The sequence below is a fragment of the Rutidosis leptorrhynchoides genome, chromosome 6 (assembly GCF_046630445.1).
Source record: "Rutidosis leptorrhynchoides isolate AG116_Rl617_1_P2 chromosome 6, CSIRO_AGI_Rlap_v1, whole genome shotgun sequence".
In the NCBI taxonomy this organism is placed as follows: domain Eukaryota; kingdom Viridiplantae; phylum Streptophyta; class Magnoliopsida; order Asterales; family Asteraceae; genus Rutidosis; species Rutidosis leptorrhynchoides.
In genome coordinates, this window is record NC_092338.1 from 48,477,164 (window position 1) to 48,498,872 (window position 21,709).

Sequence of the window (21,709 nt, forward strand, 5' to 3'; positions counted from 1 at the left end):
GTGTGGTGACCAGTTTGTGACAAGGGTCCCAGAACAGGTTGGTTTATTTAATTTGGACTCCGTTAGGACCGCCTAAGGAGATACGAAAGGTTATCAGATAAGATAACTGATAAATACCCGTATGTTGTGGGGTATGGGTTTTAATACCCATTTAAGAGTGTAAACTGCTTCTTTATTTCCATTTCTAGATTTTTCTCAAAACTTGCTCGTACCTAACTTCATCTCCTACACAAACCCTAGTTTAATTCAAGATTAGAAATTGGATCTAGTAGCATAAGTGACTAATTTCTTGTATCCTTGTGATCATCTAATCAGGTTTGTTTACTTGAATCCTTGCTTTGATTCTTGATTAAATGGATTTTGTGTTCTTGAATAAAAAGTGTGATTTTAAGCTTGAATCTTCATGTTTGGTATTTGTTATGCTTAATAGATGTTAGAAATAGGTTGTATATATGTTTAGTAGCTTCCATGTGCTTAAAATTTGATCAAAATCGCTCAAAAATCGAGTTTTGGGCGAAAAATGTTCGAAATCAGCGAACTTGTTCGAAACCAGTTGCTATAGTATTTTGCTACAGTATTTTGCTACAGTATTTGCTACAGTACCGAGTTGCTACAGTGTCACTATTTGCTACAGTACCGAGTTGCTACGGTGTCACTATTTGCTACAGTACCCCCCCTCCCCCCGAGTTACTACAGTGTCACTATTTGTTACAGTACCGTGTGCTACAGTGTCACTATTTGCTACAGTACCGAGTTGCTACAGTACCACTATTTGCTACAGTATCGAGTTACTATTTGCTACAGTGCCACTATTTGCAAGCACCTGTATGCCATTATTGAGTGGAGTCATGATGTAGACTCATAAAATTATGAATATATGGTGTTATGACCTAGTTAATCGTATGAAATGATTATATTATTTATTGGATATGTATATTAACTTTGTTTGTGTTGTTCTCAGGTTATAAGGACAAGGAGGAAGCTCAGAAATAATAACTGAGCAGTTGCTGGTAATTGGTGAGTGGGTCTATCTCCGGATAAAATTTAAGTAGCATATCATGCTACTGTGGTTGACTCTTTTACCATGCATAGTGTAGAAATTGCCATGTTAGAATAGTATAGTGTGCCTGATGTTGTATGTGAATTATGTGTACACTGTGTGAATGGCACCAGTCGGGCCTAGGGAGACTGTGGACTCGAGACCGTGCCTAGGAGAGGTTAGAGTCCGTATGAGGTCAACCGTGCCTAGGGGAGGTTGAGTCCATAGGCTACTGATTGTGGAGTATAGTGTGAACGATGCACCCCCTGCATCTGGATAACTATACTGTGAATTGAGTAGCAGGGACTATCGGTAGACTCAAGTCCGATCAGCTAGGAGTCGTGTGCTCGTACAATCCGCCGATCCTCGTATTGTCTTATTGTATGCTAGTTGGTAGTTAGCATATGTTGTTGTTAGTATATAGCTTGTGTGTGACTTAAGCTATATCTGTTAGATAGATTCCATTCACTTAGCGGTGCACTAATCCCCCACATAATTACCCCTTGCAGGTTTAGGTACTGCTAGTCGGGATGGGTGCTGATGCAGAAGACATGTTTGACAATCCTACTCTGATGTGGACTTTTATTTAAATCATGTTTTATAATAACGTAACACCATTGTGTAAACTCAAACTTAATTACTCAGATAAATGTAATGACGCGACTTATAGTGTGTTTGTTAATAAAGTCTTCCGCTGTGTTTTAAAAAAAAAATTGCCGGTGTTACAAGTTGGTATCAGAGCATGGTTTGGCAGTAAATACGTGCGCGTATTTTGTTCCCAAACCCCGAGGCAAGTTAAACATGTCTGTGGGAGTGTGGGCTAAGTGGAAAATAGGATATACGTGTGTTAGTTGTGATTGAACTAACTGTTATCCACTAAGCTTTTGTGTAAGATGTTTTGTAGGACAGGTATGGCTGATAGAAACGCAACTGGCCCCTCCAACCCCGGAACATTCAGAGCACCAGAAGAGGTTGTTGAGTCGGATGATGATCAGAGTAGTTACATCCTTCAATTAGAAAGCAAGCTAAAAGAGGCTGAGGACAAAATTAATGAGCTTGAATTGGCGAGGCATTCTGGAAATGATGATACACCACCTGGATTCCCAACCGCGCAATCCCAAACGATACCTAATGTGCCCCAGAACCAGTTTCAGAATCAAATACCTAACCAATATTATATGCCACCACAAAACACCTTTACTTACCAAAATCCCATGATGATGAATCCATATCAAATGCAAATGTTCCAACAACCTTACATGCAACCATCCAAAAGGTGTACTTATAAAAATTTTCGTGATTGCAAACCCTCCGAGTTCTCTGGAAGTACTGATCCGACTGTAACTCTCAATTGGTTGCGAGAAGTTGAAAGGGTATTTGAAGCGTGTCAGTGTGAACTCGAGTTGAAGGTAACATATGCTAGTAGACTATTGAAAGGTAGGGCTATGATTTGGTGGGATTCTTTGATTTCCAGTATACCGAAAGAGCAAGTGAGTATGATCACATGGGAGCAGTTTTATGGGAAGGTGTGTGAACAGTATTGTAATCCGTTTGATATGAACCGAATCAAGACTGAGTTTCTTGAAATGAAGATGACACCTCAAATGACGATCGATGAGGTAGTAGAGAAGTTTATGGATAAACTGAGGTTTGTATAACAATGGGTGCCAGATGAAGCGTCTCGTATCCAACATTTTGTTAATATCATTCTTCCTGAGTACAGAACTTTTGTTAGAACAGCTACATCATTATCTCAAGCTGTTGTGATGGCTAAGATGGTAGAAAGTGATGTTCAGGCCGCCAGAAACAGCATGTTTGGTAATGTGCTACAACAAGGTGGGCAAGTATCAAGTCAATCAGGATCTAAATCCAAGAAGTCTAGTGGGTTTAAATCGAAGGGTAAAAGTGGTCATAGTAGTACTGGATCTGGATCAGGTAAAGGGAATTGGTGTCACACGTGTCAATCTTCTCACAGTGGTCAGTGTTCTGAGGCTACAAGAAGATGCTTAAAGTGTGGTGTTGTTGGGCATGAGTCTTCAGCATGCCCGTATCCGAATAGTGTGTGTTGGAGTTGTCACAAACCAGGGCATCGGGCAATTAGTTGTCCGTCGAAGAGTGTTAGTTCCGGGGCAGGGTCAGGGGCGCGTTCAGCATCAGCTGGATGGTCAACTGCCTCGAGTTGGCAGAAGAGGAAGAACCCTTCAACAGCAGAGGCTAGAGCTTTTCAGATGTCGGTTGAGAATGCTGTGGCAACCGACGAAGTGATCACCGGTATGTTTCTAATCAACGCAATACCTGCTCGCGTATTGTTTGATTGTGGTGCCAATAGGTGTTTTATGTCCCTAGATTTCTGTGCTAAGTTGAATTTACCAGCTACTGTGTTACCCAATCCGGTTAGTATAGAAGTAGCCGATGGTAAGACCACACCCGTCACAATCTATGTGACTGGGGTTTGTATAAAGATCGAAGGGAAGTCTTTCTAGGTGACTTGTTTAGTGTTACCTATTCCTAGCTTTGATGTAGTACTAGGAATGAATTGGTTGAGCTCACTTAGGGCTAATATTAAGTGCAATAGGAAAATGATTACCTTTCGTCCGACTGATGGAACCCGTGTTGTGGCCCGAGGGGAGCGGAGCGGGTATAATCTTTCGTTGATAACCATGATGAAAGCGAAAAAGTTGATGGGAAAGGGTTGTGAATCATTTCTTGCATATGTAATTGATGCGAAGAAAGAAAAGAAAACAGTGGCTGATATTCCGGTAGTATCAGAATTTTCCGAAGTGTTCCCAGATGAGTTACCAGGTATGCCGCTGGTAAGGGAAGTCGAGTATAAGATTGAGTTGGTTCCTGGAACAACTCCAGTTGCAAAAGCTCCATACCGATTAGCGCCGTCTGAAATCCGTGAAATGATGTCACAGATTCAAGAACTATTAGATCGTGGGTTTATCCGACCGAGTTCTTCACCGTGGGGTGCTCCGGTATTGTTTGTTAAAAAGAAATATGGGTCAATGCGTATGTGTATTGATTATCATGAATTGAACAAAAGAATAGTGAAGAATAAGTATCCGTTACCTCGAATAGATGATTTGTTTGATCAGTTACAGGGTGCTTCATTCTTTTCTAAGATAGACTTACGATCCGGATATCATCAGGTTCGTGTTGCTGAATCAGATATACCGAAAACAGCGTTCAGAACAAGGTATTGTCATTATGAATTTCTTGTCATGCCGTTTGGGTTGACGAATGCGCCAGCAATCTTCATGGATCTAATGAATAGAGTGTGTCGCCCGTTCTTAGATAAGTTTGTGATTGTGTTTATAGATGATATACTAGTATATTCAAAGACCGAAAGTGAACATGCTGAACATCTGAGACAGGTTTTGAACTTGTTGAAACGTGAACAACTATTTGCAAAATTTTCAAAGTGTGAATTTTGGTTACGTGAAGTGCAGTTTTTGGGTCATGTGATTTGTGCCGAGGGTATAAAAGTTGATCCGACAAAGATAGAAGCGGTAATGAATTGGAATTCTCCGAGGACTCCGACTGAGATTAAGAGTTTTCTGGGATTAGCCGGTTATTATCGCAGATTTATCAAGGATTTCTCAAAAATAGCGGGTCCGTTGACTAAGTTGACTCGTAAAGATGTAGCCTTTCGATGGACTGATGAACAGGAAAAGGCTTTTCAGATTTTGAAACAGCTACTGTGTCAGGCACCAGTATTAGCTTTACCAGAAGGTTCAGACGACTTCGTGGTATACTGTGATGCGTCATTTGCTGGGTTGGGTTGTGTATTAATGCAAAGAGATAAAGTAATCGCTTACGCCTCGCGACAGTTGAAAGTTCGTGAGAAGAATTATCCAGTGCATGATCTTGAAATGTCTGCAATAGTGTTTGCTTTGAAACTGTAGAGACACTATTTGTATGGAACCCATTGTGTTATATGTACAGATCACAAGAGTTTGCAGTATATCTTCTCACAGAAAGAATTGAATATGCATCAGAGACGATGGCAAGAGTTGATCAAAGATTACGATTGTGAAATTAAATACCATCCGGGTAAGACAAATGTGGTTGCAGATGGGCTAAGTCGTAAAAAGTCAAGTGAAAATGTGAAATTTCTTCGTTTGAATATAACTTCAGATTTGATTAACCGCTTAAGAACCATTCAGGCCTGTGCTTTAGAGGACGAACATATTAAATCTGAACAAATGACCAAACGAAAAGTGGACTTAATTGATGACTCACATGGACTAAAGACCTTAAACAGTCGTGTTTGGGTGCCTAAGCTTGGAGATTTGAGGGATTTAATCATGACAGAAGCTCACAAATCCAGATTGACAGTACATCCGGGTAGTAATAAGATGTATCATGATTTGAAAACAGTGTATTGGTGGCCAACAATGAAATTAGATATCGCCCGTTATGTCGAAAAGTGTCATATATTTGCTCAAGTGAAGGCAGAACATCAGAAACCTTATGGTTCGTTACGCCAGTTACAGATTCCAGAGTGGAAGTGGGAACATATAACGATGGATTTTGTGACAACTCGAACTCAGAAAAGACATGATATGATTTGGGTAATAGTGGATCGTCTAACCAAAAGTGCCCATTTTCTTGCTACTCGTGAAACAGCTTCATTAAGTGAGTTAGCTGAATTGTATGTGAAAGAGATAGTTAGTCGACATGGTGTGCTGTTATCGATAATTTCAGACAGGGATTCTAGATTTGTGCCAAATTTCTGGAATAGTCTTCAACAAAATCTCGGTACACGTGTAAATTTAAGTACAGCTTATCATCCTCAGACAGACGATCAGAGTGAAAGAACGATACAGACTTTGGAGGATATGTTAAGGGCTTGTGTGTTAGAATACGGTGGTTCGTTTGATATACATTTGCCGTTGGTCGAATTCGCGTATAATAATTTATATCATTCGAGTATAGGGATGCCGCCCTATGAAATGTTATACGGTCGTCGTTGCAGAACTCCGACTTGTTGGTTAGAAGCTGGGGAGAAACAGTTTGCAGGTCCCGAAATTATTCATATGACAGCCGAAAAAGTTGCAATTGCTCGAGAAAAGTTGAAAGCCGCTAGAGATAGGCAGAAAATGTATGCTAATCGGCGTAGATGTCCAGTAACCTTTAATGTGGGTGAACGAGTATATCTGAAAGTTTCACCGTGGAAAGGGGTTATCAGATTCGGTAAACGTGGTAAGTTAGCACCGAGATTTATTGGTCCGTTTCCGATTAGTGAAGTGTTGAATGATCAGACTGTGGTGTTAGATCTTCCGTCAGAGTTAGCCGGTATTCATAATACATTCAACGTGTGTTATCTTAGTAAGTGTAAAGTCGACGATGAAACACAACTTCTTCCTTTAGAAGATTTAAGGGTCGATTTGAATAAGAAATTGGTGGAAGAGCCGGTCCGTGTGGTTGACTAAAAGGTGACTAAGCTGAGAAAGAAAGAGATTCCGATGGTGTTGATTGAGTGGAAACACAGTTTGGGATCTAATCTTACGTGGGAAACGGAAGAGTTGATGAGAAAACGCTACCCTCATTTGTTTGATCAAGATCAGATTCCGAGGACGGAATCTTCTTAAGGGGGGTGGATTTGTAACAGACTGAAACCCGGGCTAGTTGTAAGTTGCCTATTTTGCCCTTAGGGTTTGTGCTTAGTCTTAAGTGCTTTTATTTTAATTATTTTATTAGTGTTTTATTATATTTGTGTGGTGACCAGTTTGTGACAAGGGTCCCAGAACAGGTTGGTTTATTTAATTTGGACTCCGTTAGGACCGCCTAAGGAGATACGAAAGGTTATCAGATAAGATAACTGATAAATACCCGTATGTTGTGGGGTATGGGTTTTAATACCCATTTAAGAGTGTAAACTGCTTCTTTATTTCCATTTCTAGATTTTTCTCAAAACTTGCTCGTACCTAACTTCATCTCCTACACAAACCCTAGTTTAATTCAAGATTAGAAATTGGATCTAGTAGCATAAGTGACTAATTTCTTGTATCCTTGTGATCATCTAATCAGGTTTATTTACTTGAATCCTTGCTTTGATTCTTGATTAAATGGGTTTTGTGTTCTTGAATAAAAAGTGTGATTTTAAGCTTGAATCTTCATGTTTGGTGTTTGTTATGCTTAATAGATGTTAGAAATAGGTTGTATATATGTTTAGTAGCTTCCATGTGCTTAAAATTTGATCAAAATCGCTCAAAAATCGAGTTTTGGGCGAAAAATGATCGAAATCAGCGAACTTGTTCGAAACCAGTTGCTACAGTATTTTGCTACAGTATTTTTACTACAGTATTTGCTACAGTATTTGCTACATTACCCGAGTTGCTACAGTGTCACTATTTTCTACAGTACCGAGTTGCTACAGTGTCACTATTTGCTACATTACCCCCAAGTTGCTACAGTGTCACTATTTGCTACAGTACCTTTTATGAAATTGAAACGGGCGTAGCTTTCAAAACGTAACTCCATTTTTGATGAATAAACTATCGTTAGAATTGTAATAAAGAATACTTTTCAATGGTGAACTTTTAAGAAACTAGATCAAACTATTTTTGCACTGGAAAAGGAGTTTTAGTGTGTATGTCGTGTGTTGCACGCACCTGTATGCCATTATTGAGTGGAGTCATGATGTAGACTCATAAAATTATGAATATATGGTGTTATGACCTAGTTAATCGTATGAAATGATTATATTATTTATTGGATATGTATATTAACTTTGTTTGTGTTGTTCTCAGGTTATAAGGACAATGAGGAAGCTCAGAAATAATAACTGAGCAGTTGCTGGTAATTGGTGAGTGGGTCTATCTCTGGATAAAGTTTAAGTAGCATATCATGCTACTGTGGTTGACTCTTTTACCATGCATAGTGTAGAAATTGCCATGTTAGAATAGTATAGTGTGCCTGATGTTGTATGTGAATTATGTGTACACTGTATGAATGGCACCAGTCGGGCCTAGGGAGACTGGGGACTCGAGACCGTGCCTGGGAGAGGTTAGAGTCCGTATGAGGTCAACCGTGCCTAGGGGAGGTTGGGTCCATAGGCTACTGATTGTGAAGTATAGTGTAAACGATGCACCCCCTGCATCTGGATAACTATACTGTGAATTGAGTAGCAGGGACTATCGGAAGACTCAAGTCCGATCAGCTAGGAGTCGTGTGCTCGTACAAGCCGCCGATCCTCGTATTGTCTTATTGTATGCTAGTTGGTAGTTAGCATATGTTTTTGTTAGTATATAGCTTGTGTGTGACTTAAGCTATATCTGTTAGATAGATTCCATTCACTTAGCGGTGCGCTAATCCCCCACATAATTACCCCTTGCAGGTTTAGGTACTGCTAGTCGGGATGGGTGCTGATGCAGAAGACATGTTTGACAATCCTACTCTGATGTGGACTTTTGTTTAAATCATGTTTTATAATAACGTAACACCATTGTGTAAACTCAAACTTAATTACTCAGATTAATGTAATGACGCGACTTATAGTGTGTTTGTTAATAAAGTCTTCCGCTGTGTTTTAAAAAAAAAAAAAGTTGCCGGTGTTACACAAACTCACTTGTTATAATTGTGGTAACGAAGGGCATAAGAGGCCGGAATGTCCCAATTTGAACAATGACCATGTTAAGAAATTGGAGAAAGCGGCGGGTACGGCTAGGGGTCGCAACTACTTGATGACGAATGAAGAAGCCAAACAATCAAATGAAGTCGTCTCAGGTACTTTCATGGTTAACTCTAGTCCGGCACGTATACTTTTTGATAGTGGTGCTAACTTGTCGTTTGTGACTCCAAGATTTGTGCCTAAGTTGAATAAACCGCTAGCTAAGTTAAGTCATCCGGTAGAAGTCGAAATAGCGGATGGTAATTGAAATGTCCCGTTCTTATTGATTAAAAAGGTTCCATATTAATTGATTTCGTTGCGAGGTTTTGACCTCTATATGAGACGTTTTTCAAAGACTGCATTCATTTTAAAACAAACCATAACCTTTATTTCATCAATAAAGGTTTAAAAAGCTTTACGTAGATTATCAAATAATGATAATCTAAAATATCCTGTTTACACACGACCATTACATAATGGTTTACAATACAAATATGTTACAACAAAATAAGTTTCTTGAATGCAGTTTTTACACAATATCATACAAGCATGGACTCCAAATCTCGTCCTTATTTAAGTATGCGACAGCGGAAGCTCTTTAATAATCACCTGAGAATAAACATGCTTAAAACGTCAACAAAAATGTTGGTGAGTTATAGGTTTAACCTATATATATCAAATCATAATAATAGACCATAAGATTTCATATTTCAATACACATCCCATACATAGAGATAAAAATCATTCATATGGTGAACACCTGGTAACCGACATTAACAAGATGCATATATAAGAATATCCCCATCATTCCGGGACACCCTTCGGATATGATATAAATTTCGAAGTACTAAAGCATCCGGTACTTTGGATGGGGTTTGTTAGGCCCAATAGATCTATCTTTAGGATTCGCGTCAATTAGAGTGTCTGTTCCCTAATTCTTAGATTACCAGACTTAATAAAAAGGGGCATATTCGATTTCGATAATTTAACCATAGAATGTAGTTTCACGTACTTGTGTCTATTTTGTAAATCATTTATAAAACCTGCATGTATTCTCATCCCAAAAATATTAGATTTTAAAAGTGGGACTATAACTCACCTTCACAGATTTTTACTTCGTCGGGAAGTAAGACTTGGCCACTAGTTGATTCACGAACCTATAACTATATATACATATATATCAAAGTATGTTCAAAATATATTTACAACACTTTTAATATATTTTGATGTTTTAAGTTTATTAAGTCAGCTGTCCTCGTTAGTAACCTACAACTAGTTGTCCACAGTTAGATGTACAGAAATAAATCGATAAATATTATATTGAATCAATCCACGACCCAGTGTATATATATCTCAGTATTGATCACAACTCAAACTATATATATTTTGGAATCAACCTCAACCCTGTATAGCTAACTCCAACATTCACATATAGAGTGTCTATGGTTGTTCCGAAATATATATAGATGTGTCGACATGATAGGTCGAAACATTGTATACGTGTCTATGGTATCTCAAGATTACATAATATACAATACAAGTTGATTAAGTTATGGTTGGAATAGATTTGTTACCAATTTTCACGTAGCTAAAATGAGAAAAATTATCCAATCTTGTTTTACCCATAACTTCTTCATTTTAAATTCGTTTTGAGTGAATCAAATTGCTATGGTTTCATATTGAACTCTATTTTATGAATCTAAACAGAAAAAGTATAAGTTTATAGTCGAAAAAAAAAGTTACAAGTCGTTTTTTGTAATGGTAGTCATTTCAGTCGAAAGAACGACGTCTAGATGACCATTTTAGAAAACATACTTCCACTTTGAGTTTAACCATAATTTTTGGATATAGTTTCATGTTCATAATAAAAATCATTTTCTCAGAATAACAACTTTTAAATCAAAGTTTATCATAGTTTTTAATTAACTAACCCAAAACAGCCCGCGGTGTTACTACGACGGCGTAAATCCGGTTTTACGGTGTTTTTCGTGTTTCCAGGTTTTAAATCATTAAGTTAGCATATCATATAGATATAGAACATGTGTTTAGTTGATTTTAAAATTCAAGTTAGAAGGATTAACTTTTGTTTGCGAACAAGTTTAGAATTAACTAAACTATGTTCTAGTGATTACAAGTTTAAACCTTCGACTAAGATAGCTTTATATGTATGAATCGAATGATGTTATGAACATCATTACTACCTTAAGTTCCTTGGATAAACCTACTGGAAAAGAAAAAAATGGATCTAGCTTCAACGGATCCTTGGATGGCTCGAAGTTCTTGAAGCAGAATCATGACACGAAAACAAGTTCAAGTAAGATCATCACTTGAAATAAGATTGTTATAGTTATAGAAATTGAACCAAAGTTTGAATATGATTTTTACCTTGTATTAGAATGATAACTTTCTGTAAGAAACAAAGATTTCTTGAGGTTGGATGATCACCTTACAAGATTGGAAGTGAGCTAGCAAACTTGAAAGTATTCTTGATTTTATGTAACTAGAACTTGTAGAATATATGAAGAACACTTAGAACTTGAAGATAGAACTTGAGAGAGATTAATTAGATGAAGAAAATTGAAGAATGAAAGTGTTTGTAGGTGTTTTTAGTCGTTAGTGTATGGATTAGATATAAAGGATATGTAATTTTGTTTTCATGTAAATAAGTCATGAATGATTACTCATATTTTTGTAATTTTATGAGATATTTCATGCTAGTTGCCAAATGATAGTTCCCACATGTGTTAGGTGACTCACATGGGCTGCTAAGAGCTGATCATTGGAGTGTATATATCAATAGTACATACATCTAAAAGCTGTGTATTGTACGAGTACGAATACGGGTGCATACGAGTAGAATTGTTGATGAAACTGAACGAGGATGTAATTGTAAGCATTTTTGTTAAGTAGAAGTATTTTGATAAGTGTATTGAAGTCTTTCAAAAGTGTATAAATACATATTAAAACACTACATGTATATACATTTTAACTGAGTCGTTAAGTCATCGTTAGTCGTTACATGTAAGTGTTGTTTTGAAACCTTTAGGTTAACGATTTTGTTAAATGTTGTTAACCCAATGTTTATAATATCAAATGAGATTTTAAATTATTATATTATCATGATATTATCATGTATGAATATCTCTTAATATGATATATATATACATTAAATGTCTTTACAACGATAATCGTTACATATATGTCTCGTTTAAAAATCATTAAGTTAGTAGTCTTGTTTTTACATATGTAGTTCATTGTTAATATACTTAATGATATTTTACTTATCATAGTATCATGTTAACTATATATATATCCATATATATGTCATCATATAGTTTTTACAAGTTTTAACGTTCGTGAATCACCGGTCAACTTGGGTGGTCAATTGTCTATATGAAACGTATTTCAATTAATCAAGTCTTAACAAGTTTGATTGCTTAACATGTTGGAAACATTTAATCATGTAAATATCAATCTCAATTAATATATATAAACATGGAAAAATTCAGGTCACTACAGTACCTACCCGTTAAATAAATTTCGTCCCGAAATTTTAAGCTGTTGAAGGTGTTGACGAATCTTCTGGAAATAGATGCGGGTATTTCTTCTTCATCAGATCTTTACGCTCCCAGGTGAACTCGGGTCCTCTACAAGCATTCCATCGAACCTTAACAATTGGTATCTTGCTTTGCTTAAGTCTTTTAACCTCACGATCCATTATTTCAACGGGTTCTTCGATGAATTGAAGTTTTTCGTTGATTTGGATTTCATCTAACGAAATAGTGAGATCTTCTAGTTTAGGGTAGAGGAAGGATTGTCTACATCTTACCTCCTCCATACCCCGCAGGCGCGGGATTGGGTATTGTTGTTGTTGTTGTTGTTGGAATAGTGAGATCTTCTTTAGCAAAACATTTCTTCAAATTCGAGACGTGGAAAGTGTTATGTACAGCCGTGAGTTGTTGAGGTAACTCAAGTCGGTAAGCTACTGGTCCGACACGATCAATAATCTTGAATGGTCCAATATACCTTGGATTTAATTTCCCTCGTTTACCAAATCGAACAACGCCTTTCCAAGGTACAACTTTAAGCATGACCATCTCTCCAATTTCAAATTCTATATCTTTTCTTTTAATGTCAGCGTAGCTCTTTTGTCGACTTTGGGCGGTTTTCAACCGTTGTTGAATTTGGATGATCTTCTCGGTAGTTTCTTGTATAATCTCCGGACCCGTAATATGTCTATCCCACACTTCACTCCAACAAATCGGAGACCTACAATTTCTACCATAAAGTGCTTCAAATGGCGCCATCTCAATGCTTGAATGGTAGCTGTTGTTGTAGGAAAATTCTGCTAACGGTAGATGTCGATCCCAACTATTTCCGAAATCAATAACACATGCTCGTAGCATGTCTTCAAGCGTTTGTATCGTCCTTTCGCTCTGCCCATCAGTTTGTGGATGATAGGCAGTACTCATGTCTAGACGAGTTCCTAATGCTTGCTGTAATGTCTGCCAGAATCTTGAAATAAATCTGCCATCCCTATCAGAGATAATAGAGATTGGTATTCCATGTCTGGAGATGACTTCCTTCAAATACAGTCGTGCTAACTTCTCCATCTTGTCATCTTCTCTTATTGGCAGGAAGTGTGCTGATTTGGTGAGACGATCAACTATTACCCAAATAGTATCAAAACCACTTGCAGTCCTTGGCAATTTAGTGATGAAATCCATGGTAATGTTTTCCCATTTCCATTCCGGAATTTCGGGTTGTTGAAGTAGACCTGATGGTTTCCGATGCTCAGCTTTGATCTTAGAACACATCAAACATTCTCCTACGTATTTAGCAACATCGGCTTTCATACCCGGCCACCAAAAATGTTTCTTGAGATCCTTGTACATCTTCCCCGTTCCAGGATGTATTGAGTATCTGGTTTTATGAGCTTCTCTAAGTACCATTTCTCTCATATCTCCAAACTTTGGTACCCAAATCCTTTCAGCCCTATACCGGGTTCCGTCTTCCCGAATATTAAGATGCTTCTCCGATCCTTTGGGTATTTCATCCTTTAAATTTCCCTCTTTTAAAACTCCTTGTTGCGCCTCCTTTATTTGAGTAGTAAGGTTATTATGAATCATTATATTCATAGATTTTACTCGAATGGGTTCTCTGTCCTTCCTGCTCAAGGCATCGGCTACCACATTTGCCTTCCCCGGGTGGTAACGAATCTCAAAGTCGTAATCATTCAATAATTCAATCCACCTACGCTGCCTCATATTCAGTTGTTTCTGATTAAATATGTGTTGAAGACTTTTGTGGTCGGTATATATAATACTTTTGACCCCATATAAGTAGTGCCTCCAAGTCTTTAATGCAAAAACAACCGCGCCTAATTCCAAATCATGCGTCGTATAATTTTGTTCGTGAATATTCAATTGTCTAGACGCATAAGCAATCACCTTCGTTCGTTGCATTAATACACAACCGAGACCTTGCTTTGATGCGTCAAAATAAATCACAAAATCATCATTCCCTTCAGACAATGACAATATAGGTGCCGTAGTTAGCTTTTTCTTCAATAACTGAAACGCTTTCTCTTGTTCATCATTCCGTTCAAATTTCTTCCCTTTATGCGTTAATGCAGTCAAGGGTTTTGCTATTCTGGAAAAGTCTTGGATGAACCTTCTGTAGTAACCAGCTAGTCCTAAAAACTGGCGTATGTGTTTCGGAGTTTTCGGGGTTTCCCACTTTTCAACAGTTTCTATCTTTGCCGGATCCACCTTAATACCTTCTTTGTTCACTATGTGACGGAGGAATTGAACTTCTTCCAACCAAAATGCACACTTTGAAAACTTAGCGTACAATTCTTCCTTCCTCAATACTTCTAACACCTTTCTCAAATGTTCACCGTGTTCTTGGTCATTCTTTGAGTAAATAAGTATGTCATCAATGAAAACAATGACAAACTTGTCAAGGTATGGTCCACACACTCGGTTCATAAGGTCCATGAACACAGCTGGTGCATTAGTTAAACCAAACGGCATGACCATAAACTCGTAATGACCGTAACGTGTTCTAAAAGCAGTCTTTGGAATATCATTTTCTTTCACCCGCATTTGATGATACCCGGAACGTAAGTCAATCTTTGAATAAATAGACGAGCCTTGTAGTTGATCAAATAAGTCGTCGATTCTCGGTAGTGAGTAGCGGTTCTTGATGGTAAGTTTGTTCAACTCTCGGTAATCGATACACAACCTGAATGTACCATCTTTCTTCTTGACAAACAAAACAGGAGCTCCCCACGGTGATGTGCTTGGTCGAATGAAACCACGCTCTAAAAGTTCTTGTAATTGGCTTTGCAGTTCTTTCATCTCGCTGGGTGCGAGTCTGTAAGGAGCACGAGCTATTGGTGCAGCTCCTGGTACAAGATCTATTTGAAATTCAACGGATCGATGTGGGGGTAATCCCGGTAATTCTTTCGGAAATACATCGGGAAATTCTTTTGCAATGGGAACATCATTGATGCTCTTTTCTTCAGTTTGTACTTTCTCGACGTGTGCTAGAACAGCATAGCAACCTTTTCTTATTAGTTTTTGTGCCTTCAAATTACTAATAAGATGTAGCTTCGTGTTGCCCTTTTCTCCGTACACCATTAAGGGTTTTCCTTTTTCTCGTATAATGTGAATTGCATTTTTGTAACAAACGATCTCTGCTTTCACTTCTTTCAACCAGTCCATACCGATTATCACATCAAAACTCCCTAACTCTACTGGTATCAAATCAATCTTAAATGTTTCGCTAACCAGTTTAATTTCTCGATTCTGACATATATTATCTGCTGAAATTAATTTACCATTTGCTAATTCGAGTAAAAATTTACTATCCAAAGGCGTCAATGGACAACTTAATTTAGCACAAAAATCTCTACTCATATAGCTTCTATCCGCACCCGAATCAAATAAAACGTAAGCAGATTTATTGTCAATAAGAAACGTACCCGTAACAAGCTCTGGGTCTTCCTGTGCCTCTGCCGCATTAATATTGAAAACTCTTCCGCGGCCTTGTCCATTCGTGTTCTCCTGGTTCGGGCAATTTCTAATAATGTGGCCCGGTTTTCCACATTTAAAACAAACTACATTGGCATAACTTGCTCCGACACAACTTGCTCCGCCATTACTCGTTCCGACACCATTTGTTCCTTTCGTTCTATTAACCCCTGGTCCGTAGACCTCACACTTCACCGCGCTATGACCATTTCTTTTACACTTGCTGCAAAATTTGGTGCAGAACCCCGAGTGATACTTTTCACACCTTTGGCATAGCTGCTTCTGATTGTTGTTATTGTTGCGGTTATTATTGTTATTGGGATGATTGTTGTAGTTGCTGTTGTTATTGTTGTTGTTGTTGTTGTTGTTGTTGGGCCATTTGTTGTAGTTGCGATTGATGTTGTGATTGTTGGGATAATTGTTGCGATTATTGTTGTAATTGCTGTTGTTGTTGTATTGGTGATTCTTATCACCGTTTTCCTCCCACTTTCTTTTGACTTGCTTCACATTGGCCTCTTCAGCAGTCTGTTCTTTAATTCTTTCTTCAATCTGGTTCACTAGTTTGTGAGCCATTCTACATGCCTGTTGTATGGAGGTGGGCTCGTGTGAACTTATATCTTCTTGGATTCTTTCCGGTAATCCTTTCACAAACGCGTCGATCTTCTCTTCCTCATCTTCGAATGCTCCCGGACACAATAGGCACAATTCTGTGAATCGTCTTTCGTACGTGGTAATATCAAATCCTTGGGTTCGTAACCCTCTAAGTTCTGTCTTGAGCTTATTGACCTCGGTTCTGGGACGGTACTTCTCGTTCATCAAGTACTTGAATGCTGACCACGGTAGTGCATACGCATCGTCTTGTCCCACTTGCTCTAGATAGGTATTCCACCATGTTAACGCAGAACCTTTGAAGGTATGCGTAGCGTACTTCACTTTGTCCTCTTCAGTACACTTACTTATGGCAAACACCGATTCGACCTTCTCGGTCCACCGTTTCAATCCAATCGGTCCTTCGGTTCCATCAAATTCCAAAGGTTTGCAGGCAGTGAATTCTTTGTAGGTGCATCCTACACGATTTCCTGTACTGCTAGATCCAAGGTTATTGTTGGTATGTAGCGCAGCCTGTACTGCGGCTATGTTTGAAGCTAGAAAAGTACGGAATTCCTCTTCATTCATATTCACGGTGTGTCGAGTAGTCGGTGCCATTTCCTTCAAAATAGTCAAATGGAACAAGTTAATCATACAGAATATTAAGAGTAGTTAATAGTATTTCGTAGCATAATATGAACTCATTTATAAAAGCTTTTTCTTCATATTAGCGTTTTATAAGTTTAAATTCGTTTAGTACCTACCCGTTAAGTTCATACTTAGTAGCTAATATACAATTCAACTACTACAATTCTATATGAAAAACTGATTATAATAATATTTTGCGTTCAAACTTTTACACAATATTTTACAAACTTACAATACCGCTTATTTTACATATAGCATGAAATATAGCACACAATAAATTTGATACAAGATGGTTGTGAAGATAATTCTAGCTAGTACACAAGTCTTTCAGCAAAGGCAATAAAGACACGTAATTCATACGTCTAGAAACAAGTCATGCATTCTGGTTTTACTAGGATTACTTCCCATCCTTGGTCTTGTGGAACATAACCGTTATGGCCGTTGATAAGACAGCGTGTTGTAACGTCGTCAAAGGGACGAGGGTTACGTAATGTCCAACAGTCCTGTAACAATCTAAAAACCTCATTTCTTACCCTAATTACCGACTCCGTCGCTTGTGGGAATGTTTTGTTTAATAGTTGTAGCCCGATGTTCTTGTTCTCACTTTGGTGAGAAGCGAACATTACTAATCCGTAAGCATAACATGCTTCTTTATGTTGCATGTTAGCCGCTTTTTCTAAATCACGAAGTCCAATATTCGGATATATTGAGTCAAAATAATTTCTTAACCCATTGCGTAAAATAGCATTTGGGTTCCCCGCAATATATGCGTCAAAGTAAACACATCGTAACTTATGGATTTCCCAATGTGATATCCCCCATCTTTCGAACGAAAGCCTTTTATAAATCAAGGCATTCTTGGAACGTTCTTCGAATGTCTTACAAACTGATCTCGTCTTAAATAGTTGTGCCGAAGAATTCTGACCGACTCTAGACAAGATTTTATCAATCATGTCTCTGGGTAGGTCTCTTAAAATATTGGGTTGTCTATCCATTTTGTGTTTTTATACTGTAAAATAGACAAGAGTTAGATTCATAAAAAAAATACTTATTAATACAAGCAATTTTTACATATATCATAAAGCATAAGCACACTATATTACATATATTACACCACACGAATACAACTATCTTATTCCGACTCGCTTGTTTCTTCTTCTTCGGTTTTGGTTCGTTTTGCCAAGTTTCTAGGGATATATGATGTTCCCTTAATACGAGCCGTCGTTTTCCACATTGGTTTAGAAAAACCTGGTGGTTTAGAGGTTCCCGGGTCATTGTTACAACTTAAGGACTTCGGGGGTTGACGATACATATAAAGTTCATCGGGGTTGGAATTAGATTTCTCTATTTTTATGCCCTTTCCCTTATTATTTTCTTTTGCCTTTTTAAATTCAGTTGGGGTAATTTCTATAACATCATCGGAATTCTCGTCGGAATCCGATTCATCGGAGAATTGGTAATCCTCCCAATATTTTGCTTCCTTGGCGGAAACACCATTGACCTTAATTAACCTTGGTCGGTTGGTTGAGGATTTTTTTTTACTTAACCGTTTTATTATTTCCCCCACCGGTTCTATTTCTTCATCCGGTTCCGATTCTTCTTCCGGTTCCGATTCTTCTTCCGGTTCCGACTCTTCTTCCGGTTCCTCTTCGGGAACTTGTGAATCAGTCCACGAATCATTCCAATTTACATTTGACTCTTCATTATTATTAGGTGAGTCAATGAGACTTGTTCTAGAGGTAGACATATATCACATAATATCAAATGCGTTAAGAGATTAATATATCACATAATATTCACATGTTAAAAATATATAGTTTCCAACAACATTTGTTAAGCAATCATTTTTCAAGTAAACACGGTCGAAGTCCAGACTCACTAATGCATCCTACCAAACTCGATAAGACACACTAATGCAAAATTCTAGTTCTCTAAGATCAACACTCTGATACCAACTGAAATGTCCCATTCTTATTGATTAAAAACGTTCCATATTAATTGATTTCGTTGCGAGGTTTTGACCTCTATATGAGACGTTTTTCAAAGACTACATTTATTTTAAAACAAACCATAACCTTTATTTCATTAATAAAGGTTTAAAAAGCTTTACGTAGATTATCAAATAATGATAATCTAAAATATCCTGTTTACACACGACCATTACATAATGGTTTACAATACAAATATGTTACAACAAAATAAGTTTCTTGAATGCAGTTTTTACACAATATCATACAAGCATGGACTCCAAATCTCGTCCTTATTTAAGTATGCGACAGCGGAAGCTCTTTAATAATCACCTGAGAATAAACATGCTTAAAACGTCAACAAAAATGTTGGTGAGTTATAGGTTTAACCTATATATATCAAATCATAATAATAGACCACAAGATTTCATATTTCAATACACATCCCATACATAGAGATAAAAATCATTCATATGGTGAACACCTGGTAACCGACATTAACAAGATGCATATATAAGAATATCCCCATCATTCCGGGACACCCTTCGGATATGATATAAATTTCGAAGTACTAAAGCATCCGGTACTTTGGATGGGGTTTGTTAGGCCCAATAGATCTATCTTTAGGATTCGCGTCAATTAGGGTGTCTGTTCCCTAATTCTTAGATTACCAGACTTAATAAAAAGGGGCATATTCTATTTCGATAATTTAACCATAGAATGTAGTTTCACGTACTTGTGTCTATTTTGTAAATCATTTATAAAACCTGCATGTATTCTCATCCCAAAAATATTAGATTTTAAAAGTGGGACTATAACTCACCTTCACAGATTTTTACTTCGTTGGGAAGTAATACTTGGCCACTAGTTGATTCACGAACCTATAACAATATGTACATATATATCAAAGTATGTTCAAAATATATTTACAACACTTTTAATATATTTTGATGTTTTAAGTTTATTAAGTCAGCTGTCCTCGTTAGTAACCTACAACTAGTTGTCCACAGTTAGATGTACAGAAATAAATCGATCAATATTATCTTGAATCAATCCACAACCCAGTGTATACGTATCTCAGTATTGATCACAACTCAAACTATATATATTTTAGAATCAACCTCAACCCTGTATAGCTAACTCCAACATTCACATATAGAGTGTCTATGGTTGTTCCGAAATATATATAGATGTGTCGACATGATAGGTCGAAACATTGTATACGTGTCTATGGTATCTCAAGATTACATAATATACAATACAAGTTGATTAAGTTATGGTTGGAATAGATTTGTTACCAATTTTCACGTAGCTAAAATGAGAAAAATTATCCAATCTTGTTTTACCCATAACTTCTTCATTTTAAATCCGTTTTGAGTGAATCAAATTGCTATGGTTTCATATTGAACTCTATTTTATGAATCTAAACAGAAAAAGTATAGGTTTATAGTCAGAAAAATAAGTTACAAGTCATTTTTGTAATGGTAGTCATTTCAGTCGAAAGAACGACGTCTAGATGACCATTTTAGAAAACATACTTCCACTTTGAGTTTAACCATGATTTTTGGATATAATTTCATGTTCATAATAGAAATCATTTTTCTCAGAGTAACAACTTTTAAATTAAAGTTTATCATAGTTTTTAATTAACTAACCCAAAACAGCCCGCGGTGTTACTACGACGGCGTAAATCCGGTTTTACGGTGTTTTTCGTGTTTCCAGGTTTTAAATCATTAAGTTAGCATATCATATAGATATAGAAAATGTGTTTAGTTGATTTTAAAAGTCAAGTTAGAAGGATTAACTTTTGTTTGCGAACAAGTTTAGAATTAACTAAACTATGTTCTAGTGATTACAAGTTTAAACCTTCGACTAAGATAGCTTTATATGTATGAATCGAATGATGTTATGAACATCATTACTACCTTAAGTTCCTTGGATAAACCTACTAGAAAAGAAAAAAATGGATCTAGCTTCAACGGATCCTTGGATGGCTCGAAGTTCTTGAAGCAGAATCATGACACGAAAACAAGTTCAAGTAAGATCATCACTTGAAATAAGATTGTTATAGTTATAGAAATTGAACCAAAGTTTGAATATGATTATTACCTTGTATTAGAATGATAACCTACTGTAAGAAATAAAGATTTCTTGAGGTTGGATGATCACCTTACAAGATTGGAAGTGAGCTAGCAAACTTGAAAGTATTCTTGATTTTATGTAACTAGAACTTGTAGAATATATGAAGAACACTTAGAACTTGAAGATAGAACTTGAGAGAGATCAATTAGATGAAGAAAATTGAAGAATGAAAGTGTTTGTAGGTGTTTTTGGTCGTTGGTGTATGGATTAGATATAAAGGATATGTAATTTTGTTTTTATGTAAATAAGTCATGAATGATTACTCATATTTTTGTAATTTTATGAGATATTTCATGCTAGTTGCCAAATGATGGTTCCCACATGTGTTAGGTGACTCGCATAGGCTGCTAAGAGCTTATCATTGGAGTGTATATACCAATAGTACATACATCTAAAAGCTGTGTATTGTACGAGTACGAATACGGGTGCATACGAGTAGAATTGTTGATGAAACTGAACGAGGATGTAATTGTAAGCATTTTTGTTAAGTAGAAGTATTTTGATAAGTGTATTGAAGTCTTTCAAAAGTGTATAAATACATATTAAAACACTACATGTATATACATTTTAACTGAGTCGTTAATTCATCGTTAGTCGTTACATGTAAGTGTTGTTTTGAAACCTTTAGGTTAACGATCTTGTCAAATGTTGTTAACCCAATGTTTATAAT